The sequence below is a fragment of the Elephantulus edwardii genome, unplaced genomic scaffold (assembly GCF_000299155.1).
Source record: "Elephantulus edwardii isolate Elephantulus edwardi_28Jun2011 unplaced genomic scaffold, EleEdw1.0 scaffold00012, whole genome shotgun sequence".
Lineage (NCBI taxonomy): Eukaryota > Metazoa > Chordata > Mammalia > Macroscelidea > Macroscelididae > Elephantulus > Elephantulus edwardii.
In genome coordinates this window covers 3303461-3311536 of record NW_006399762.1, presented here as the reverse complement: position 1 = coordinate 3311536, position 8076 = coordinate 3303461, and the positions used below count along the sequence as shown (strand labels likewise).

Here is an 8076-nt window from a genome sequence, read left to right as displayed (position 1 = left end):
CCCTTTTCTCTTTGTAAAGAGAAAGATTTTGTTTCATTGTTATATAATCACCCCCCTCCCAAATTCACTTTACTATATGCAGCTCTTTTTCTGGACTCCTGCCATGAAAATAATACTTAATCATATATTCCTTTTAAATAGTTCTTTCCCTCATCTGTTTCAATGCAATATGCATTATTTATCCCCTCTTTTCTTAGGTTCTCCCCAACCATAATGCCAGTCCCGTTCTACAACACTGGCACTATGCAGTATTTTTCCTTTTGTGATCGAGATATTTTACTCAGCATAATATCCTCCAGGGTCACCCATTTTGAATAATATTGCTTGAGTTCCTTGTTTTTCAATGCAACATAGTATTCCATTGTATGAATATACTACAGCTTCTCTATCCATTCTTTTGTTGATGGGCATTTGGGTTGTTTTCACCTCTTTGCTATTGTGAACAAAGCAACAATAAACATGGGTGTGCCTTATGTTCAGCTTTTTGAGGAAACACCAAACTGCCCTCTAAAGTGGTTGTACCATTTTACAATCCCACCAACAATGTTCCGATCTCTCCACATCCTCTCCAACATTTATTACTTGCTATCCTTTTAAACTTTGCCACTGCTACTGGAGAGAGATGGTATCTCATTGTGATTTTGATTTGCATCTCTCTTATTGCCAGTGGTTTTGAGCATTTCTTTATGTGTCTGTTGGGCATGTAAATAGCTTCCTTTGTGAAAAGTTTTTCCATGTGTTTTGCCCATTTTGTAATTGGGTTATCAGTCTTTTTCTTGTGGAGGTCCTATAAGATCCTGTAAAGTTTTGATAATGAGACCTTTGTCTGAAATGGTATTGCCAAATATTTTTTCCCCAGTCCATAGGTTTTCTTTTCACTCAATTGGAAAATGTTTTTGATGCGCACAGGGATTTAATCTTTAGAAGGTCCCATTGATCGATTTTTATCCTTTCCAGATTGTGTATTTGGCTGTATTTGGCAGTCTCTTTACACCATAGACTAAGTTGTCTAACCATGATCCCAGTTTGTCTCTTATGACCTTTATGGTTTTGGTCTTTACTCCCAGGTCTCTGATCTACCTTGAGTTGATTTTTTGTATATAGTGTCAGATGTGGATCCTGTTTCAACTTTCTGCTGATAGCGGTCCAGTTTTGTTAGCACCTTTTGTTGAAGACGTTGTCTTCCATTTTTGTCTTTTCCATTTTTGATAGGTTTTATCCCCATGTTGAATATCAGTTGACCATAGATAGCTGGGTCCATTTCTGGGTTCTCAATTCTGTTCCATTGGACTGTGTGCCTGCCGTTTTACCAATACCATGCTGTTTTGGTTACTGCCGCCGTGTAGTAGGTTTTGAGGTCAGGGAGTGCTATGCCTCCCACTTAATTTTATTTTTTTTTTCAAAAGTGTTTTGCTTATTCGGGGTCTCTTGCTTCTGCAAATAAACTTGACGATTTCCCTTTCAATCTTGTTGAAAATTGAATTTGGTATCTTTAGTTGGATTGCATTTGAGCATGCAGATTGCTTTTGGTGGGGTTGTCATGTTCACAATATTGAATCTTCCTATCTATGAACAGGGCACATTTCTCTATTTAGGTCTTTAGAAGACAATTACCTGGCCCACCATTTGGAAGAGGTCTGTTTTTGTGCCCACTTGAAACAAAGATTGATCCAGCAGAAGGTGAAATTTATAGAGTTGTTTGTATTACATGCAAGCAAAATCATGCTGAAGATTATTAAAAAATGCCTGGGCAAATATATCAACAGAAACCGGCTAGAATTTCAAGCTGCATCCAAAGAGGCCTTGGAATGAATTATATTATTACTGATTTAGATGAATCTTAGCTGGAAGCAAAGAGAACAGGTTTACTTGACTCTCACGAAGCTATCAGTTATCAGAAACCTTTGTCCTTAAAGGGAACATCATGCTTGGGAAGTTGGAGGGGCCAACAGGAGAGAGGAAGACACTTGACATGATAGAGTGATGAAGTATATACTTAAGCACAGTAGAGATTATGAGATGGCACAGAAATCAAGCAAGGTTTTGAACTGTTTTACCTAGTGCTGCTGTGAGTTGACTCAGTTTCCCTAGAAACAGCAACAGAAGGGGCTTCTGTTAATTCAGGGACTGACAAAATCAAGCTCGGTAGACTAAACAGTAGACTGCTGGCTCACAGGCTGTGCTGGTTAAAGAATCCCAGGATTGCCAGGCTATGAGTCCCCTATTGGACATGTCATTGACAAATATTTTTCTCAGTCTGTGGGCTTCCTTTCTACCCTGTTGAAGAAGGATTTTTTTATGCACACAAGGATTTGATTTTTAGAAGGTCTCATTTATCTGTTTATCCTTAGTTGTTTGTAGATTCTTAGTTATGGTTCAAAGTCTTTCGTGCTATAGATTTGTTGTTGTTGGGTACTGTCAAGTTGAGCACGACTCTTAGTCATCCTATGAACAATCAGTCTGAGCACCGCCCTAATCCATGCCAACCTCACAACCTCCGGCACATTCAAGCCCTCTGCTGCAGTCACCATGTCAGCTGATCTGGTTGAGGGTCTTCCTCTCTTCAGTGGCCTCTTCACATGTCCCTCTCCAAGGAATAACCTCTCCTAGCAATATACCCAAAATATGTGAAATGAAGCATTTTCATCTTTGTCTCCAATTAGATACATTTGTTCCTGTATTTTCACTAATGATCTTTATGGGTTTTGGGTTTACCCCTAGGCCTCTAATTTGCCTTGAATTGGTTGTTGTATATAGTGAGATAAAGATCTTGTTTCGTATGATAAATGTCCAGTCCTATTTTGCTAGCACCATTTTTTAAAGATGCTGTTGTTTCCTTTCTTAATGGATTTTGTCTCTTTGTTAAAGATTAGTAGAGCATAGATGAGTTGATTTCTAGATTCTTGACTCTATTCCTTTGGCCTATGTGTCTGCCACAGTACTTTTGTTTACTATCGCTGGGTGGTAGTTTTTGAAATAAGAGAGTATGATGTCTCTTAGTTTTTCTTTTTCAGCAGAGCTTTAGTTTTTCTTTTATTTTACCAGTAGAAATTTCTTTAAACTGACTCCTGATTTTTTTAATTGTTGTTATTTGGTGTTTTTTTTTTTTTTTAAGATGGCAATTTTTATGGTTTATTTGGCACAAATAAAATGTGTAGACAAGTTTTCTATTAATTTTCTTTGCTGCACTTTGCTGCACAGTCTGGCATTGCGATAGATGACTCTAATAGCTAGCCTGGCTGCTCTTTCCACAATGGCTTTGCGGTTTTTGGAGGAAACATTGTGCAGAATCTCAGCACAGTGAGATTTGTTGCACATCAGCAGCACCTCCAGCTCCTTGACATTGTGGACTAGGAATTTGCAGAAGGCACTGGGCAACACGTGCTTTGTCTTCTTGTTGCTCCTGTAACCAATGTTGGGCATCAAGATCTGACCCTTAAAACTTTTCTGAACCTGTTGTTGATGCCTTGGGCTTGCACCATTTATGTTTAATTTTGTGGTAATGGTCTGACTGGTGGTGGATGAACTTCTTGGTCCTCTTTTTGATCTTTGGCTTCACCAGGGGTCTGAGGGCAGCCATTATGCCAGTGTGAGATGACAGCCACCTCCATAGAAAGCCCGGAAGGAAAGAGAGCGCATGAAAGTTTAAAAGTCATTGGTTTTCTATGCACTTTTTGATTGTAAAAGCTTTTTGCCATCTTATTGGACCTGACTGATAGCTGAACCTCCAGTGGGATTTTAGAGGCTGTGTATCATATGGAAGGAGATTGCCTATCTTTCTCTCCTACAGAGTTACTGGTAGGTTTGAAGTGCTAGAGAGGTGTCACCTTTGGATTAGTAGTACCACTCTCACTAGATACCAGAGCTCCCTGACCTTTCATTAGCTTTTGTAATAGTGGTCTTAGTCAATAAGTCTTTTTTGTGAATGACTGAATTCACTCAATATTAATTCGTCTAACTTCATCCACATCATGCAGTGTTTTGAGAATTCTTTATAATTATTTAGTGTTACATAATAAACCATTGTGTGAATGTACCATAATTTAATTCTACCTCTATTATTCTTTTAGCACACCATCTTCACTTTGTCTTGCTTGTTGTTTTTTTATGTGCCATCATGTCTCCAGTGACTCATAATGACCCAGTGTACAGCAGCCCTAAACCCTGCTCTATCCTGTGCCAATATTATGGTCTCTGACACACCCACCCCCATTACCTCAGTCACTGAATCAATCCATCTCATTGAGGCTCTTCCTCTCCTGCGCTGTCCCTCCACCCTCCCAAGCATGACGTCCCTCGTGTCCAAAGTATGTCAGATGGAGCTTCAGAATCCTTGTCACCAAGGAGCAGCATGGTTTAAGTCTCTCCAGGATGAACTGGTTTGTTCTCTTAGCAGTCCATGATATATTAAACACTCTTTTCCAATACCACAGCTCAATTCTCCTTCTTCATTGTCCAGCTCTCTGATGCATAGCAAGTGATTGTAAAGAATATGGCCTGTATCAGGCATACCTTAGTCTCCAGAGTGACATCGTTACTCTTCAGTACTCTGAAGAGGTCTCTGACGGCAGACTTTTACAACACAGTACTTAATTTTAATTTCCTGTTTGCTGATTCCTACAGTGTTGATTGTGGAGCCAAGCAAACTAAATCTGTTTACAATCTCAATCTCTTCACTATCCATCACAAAGCTACCAATTGGTCCAGTGGTTAGAATCCTTGTTTACTTCATAGTGATATTCTCTGTCTTAGCCATGATTTATAGATTCAAGGACCCTTGGTTCTTTAGAAATGGTTCTTAGAAGCAAAGTTCTAGGTTGTAGGTATACTCATTTTTATTGGAGTATTGCCGTTTTCAGGGTGTGTGAGTGAACAAATGGATATATAAATTTATAACTATATTTATTTTTGCTATCTTTGCTTTTTAAAAAGGATGTGATAGTGGCTCTTTAGTGTGCTGCTAAATCCAAGCCCTCACCTCAGGTGGTTCAAACCCATCTTCTGTCCTGCTTTTTAAGCCTCTAATGAGTCAGCTCTTAGTTATTTCTAACTTGGAGACAGTGAATCTGATTTATATTAAAAATCATACTTCTGATTTTTATCTAGCAGAGCATTCATTACCCCCTGCCCCATTACATATATTCTCCATCAGCAAGAAACTTGGTTCTATTGTTGTTGTTTTTATGTGCCGTCGAGTCGCTTGCGACTCATAGCGACCCTATATACAAGAGCTCTAAATGCTGTTCTATCCTGTGCCAACCTAGCCATCTCAAACACACTTATTCCCACCGCTCCAGTCACAGAATCGATCCATCTCACCAAAGGTCTTCCTCTCCTTCGCCGCCCCTCCACTCTGCCAAACATGATGTCCCTCTCCAAGGACCAGTCCCTCCTTGCCACATGCCAAAAATATGTCAGACGAAGCTTCAGAATCCTTGACTTCAGGGAACACTCTGGGTTCACCCTCTCCAGGACAAACCTGTTTGTTCTCCTAGCAGTCTATGGTATATTTAATACTCTTCTCCAGCACCACAGCTCAAAGGCATCAATCCTCTTTCTATCAACCCTATTCACTGTCCAACTCTCTGTCTGATGCGAAGACTATAGCCCGGATCAGGCACACCTTAGTCTCCAGCCTGACATCATTGCTCTTCAGTACTCTTGAGAGGTCCCTCACAGCCAACTTTCCCAGTGCAATTCATCTCTTGATTTCCTGGCTGCTGTTACCAAGAGTGTTGACTGTGGAGCCAAGTGAATTAAAACTGTTAACTATCCCAATCTCTTCACCATCCATGCTGATGCTGCCAACTGGCCCAGTGGTTAGAACCATATATGGTTCAAAATCAAGACGGGGGTTCGTCAGGGATGTATTCTGTCTCTATACCTTTTCAATCTGTATGCAGAACAGATCATCCGAGATGCTGGGCTATACGAAGAGGAATGTGGCATCAGGATTGGTGGAAGAACCATCAACAACCTGCTTTATGCAGATGACACAACCCTGCTTGCTGAAACGGAGGAGGACCTGAGGCGCTTACTGCAGAAGATCAAGGACTACAGCCTCCTATATGGACTGAAGCTAAACGTCAAGAAAACAAAGATTCTAACCACTGGGCCAATTGGTTCTATTATTCTTAATATTTATTCTTTCTTGATAAATTCCATGTTGTATATGGACAACCTTCCACACAAATGCCTTTCTTTTTCCTGCTTTTACTCTACCACACTCCTCCCAGCTACCTTCCAGCCTCCCTGTGCTTGTGTTCTTTTTCTGCTCAGTCCTGACTTTAATTAGACTGGACTTGATTTTGAGCCACTGCTACTCCCCAACTCTGTAGACTTCTTCCTTCCTTTCAGGCTTTAATATACTATGCTCGTTTTCTACGTCTGTAAGCATACTATCTTCATCTTACTTTGGCAGTGGATTTCTCTTGTTATGCAATAACTTCCTCACCACACTGTGGAATTTGTTAGGATCTAGGATCTGTCACCTCATTCTAGACCACTGAAATGCCTATTCCCCCCTCAGCCCCCTTCATATTAAGGCAATAGAGCTTCACCTAATGGTTTTTAGATTGAATTGTTCAGTAAGGGAAGATTAAGAAACTACCAGTTTGATTTGCTCTGTAAAGACTGATTTTACATTTACCTTTAGTTTTTCTTATTAAGGAATTAGTTGTGTGCCACTTTAACAATACGACTAAGCGTATAGCTCCAGATTAGTCTAGATTGTTTAGTAGAGCTTCGACTTGACTCTTCTACATGGGACTGTTAACATTTTAGAGTCTTTATTAAGTTTTAACCTTTACTTCTGTACTCAAACTGTATAAGTATTGTGGGTTTATCTGCTTATCTATCTTAAATATTAATACTTGGGGAAATGCTGGTTAAAATTAGATGTTAGGTTTTTTTTCATTGTTTTTTGTTTGTTTGTTTGTTGATTTGTTTTCTTTCTTTCTTGGCAATCTGAGCCCCTATTTGTTCTCTTTAGCTATGTGTTGTGTCAGTGTTGAGAGTAGTGATTTTGTATAAGGAATCTAGATCATTTTTCTGGAAAGATCACTTGCCCTTGGATGTGATTTGAAATGAGAGGACATACTTTTTATTGAACATCCATATTATTCAGTATGGTGATCTTTTTTAATCCTCTGTGGTTTGTGGGGAGCTCTGGTGGCCTAGTGGTTAAGGAATTATGCTGCCACCTCAGAGGCAGGTGATTGGTATCTACCAGCTGCTCTTTGGGAGAAAGATGAGCGTTCTTGTCCTGTGTGATTTACAGGCTTTGAAAACTTGCTGGATTATCCTATTGCAATGAAAGAGAGAGGAGGGTGTGTGCTGGGTGTACATCTGTGAACAGTAAAAACAAGTATGAAATAAGTGCAGATATTACTTTATAGCATACAAATCATTATATAATATGTTACTACTCAGTTTTGTGGTAGTAGTGTTGTGTGACTCATAGTGACTAGAGCAGTTGGTGAGCTTGCCAAGCCCTTTACTAATGTACCATCAGTGCTGCTTCTGAAAAGAAGAGATGTGAATAAACAGAAAATATATTTAGGAAGTTGATGCTGTCATCTGTATTGAATTTCCACCAGAAAGTTGTCCTCACCTATTCTCTCTGCTTCCAACTATGCTGTTTTTCTAGCTATCTGTGCGAATCATCTGTGCAGCTGGAATGACTTTAGGAGTTATCAGGTGGTGCAGATGTTTACCACTGTTGACTATAGAAGAGGGTAGAGGTTGGGGTCTTTAAAGACACTCTGCATTATAAAAAAAGAAATCAGCCATTAAATCCTGTGTGCCCTATTCTACTCTGACACTCATAGAACTGTTGTGAGTTGAAATTGATCCAGTGGCTTCTTTTTTTTCCCTTAAAGGAGTACTGACTGGCTGGGTATTTGTGTTGATCTAGTCTTTTCTTTTTCTTTCTCTGGTTTATAATAAAATAAGAATGTTGGATCAAAACCCAACCCAAACACATTGCCATGTTGTTGTTGTTGTTGTTGTTGTTATGTGCCGTCGAGTCACTTACGACTCATAGCGAGCTCTAAACTCTGCTCTGTCCTGTGCCAA

General features: G+C 39.6%; 1 pseudogene; it reads right to left on the bottom strand.

Moving 5' to 3' along the window:
• Window positions 1-3580, bottom strand: part of LOC102862606 — a 19981-nt pseudogene extending 16401 nt beyond the window's left edge.
• Between the last annotated feature and the right edge of the window lie 4496 nt (window positions 3581-8076).